Source organism: Propithecus coquereli, unplaced genomic scaffold (genome assembly GCF_000956105.1).
Source record: "Propithecus coquereli isolate 6110/MARCELLA unplaced genomic scaffold, Pcoq_1.0 Scaffold64, whole genome shotgun sequence".
In the NCBI taxonomy this organism is placed as follows: Eukaryota; Metazoa; Chordata; class Mammalia; order Primates; family Indriidae; genus Propithecus; species Propithecus coquereli.
The window spans coordinates 3,781,714-3,782,941 of NW_012152396.1; the positions used below are offsets into that span (position 1 = coordinate 3,781,714).

Here is a 1,228-nt window from a genome sequence, read left to right on the forward strand (position 1 = left end):
TTTGATATGCACCACTTTTGCTTTATTTTTAAATTTTCATCCACTTGCCATAAAAGCCACTTTATTCTGATTTGAGCAATGGAGTGAGAAGACATGAATTTCATTCTTGCTCTGTCACTGTTCCTAATGAGTTGGTCTGTTCCCGAACTTTAAATGAATCATAGTGCTATAAAATTCTCTTTTTACATGAGACACAATTTGTACCACGGCATCCATCCACTGGTGTTTAGCACTCTGTGTAGTGCCCACTTAGTAGATGTCCAATCTTATGCCATGAGAAAATGTCCATCAAATATTTGAAGACAACTATTGGAGGTTTTAATTTCCAAATCTAAATAATGAAAAAGAGAATAAAGATGAACATTATTAAAAATGTTCTGTAGTAATACCTACTAGCTGGGTCATTCTGGGCAAGTCAATTTCACAAGACCAGTTTTCTTTACTTAAAAATGCAGATAACCACTGCTCTGGTCACTTCAAAGTGAGAATTGAATGTGATCATTGTCAACATAAGATTTAACTTCTACTTTGTAAATTGGAAGGCTCTAAAAAATGTACAAAATGATAATGAAAAATTTGGACTTTCAAATTTAGCAAAAAAGTATCTATTTATAACCGAAAAATTCAAATTTTTGCACTCACATATAAAAAGTGCCCTCAATTTAGAGAGTAATGTATAATAATGAGAGCTTGAAAATACTATATAATAAAATATTCAACAAGTTGACTTACAGCTTATGATTAAATTTTAGATAAAGTGTTCGTAACTGTGATTATTCTTATTTTCAGAAAGATAAATTCAATGCGACAACTGAGAAAAGCCACAAGATAGTACAACGAGAATGTGAACATTTCCAGCATTGGGGGAAGAATGGCTTGAAATCCTAGTAGGTTGTTTGCAAAGTGGGCTAACACTCATTACTAGGATAAAATAAAGATTCCCTTAGCCCAGGTCTTTCAGTTATAGCCAATTCTTACGCTCTGGGAAGGAATAAAAAAACTCAAAAGTCAAGAATGCACATTGAGCTGTCCTATTAATCCTTTACCAGAAATGAGGCTAGAAATGGAAGAATTTTGTAGGATTTTAGACAAATTGATTTTCTTTTTTTTTTCTTTTTTTTGAGACAGAATCTCACTGTGTTGCCTGGGCTAGAGTGCCGTGGCGTCAGCCTGGCTCACAGCAACCTCAAACTCCTGGGCTCAAGCGATCCTCCTGCCTCAGCCTCCC

General features: G+C 34.7%; 1 protein-coding gene across 1 annotated transcript in view; it reads left to right on the forward strand.

The window, feature by feature from the left end:
- The window catches only part of AFM (afamin), a 32,576-nt gene that overhangs the window by 21,803 nt on the left and 9,545 nt on the right, over positions 1-1,228 (forward strand). The window lies entirely within an intron of this gene.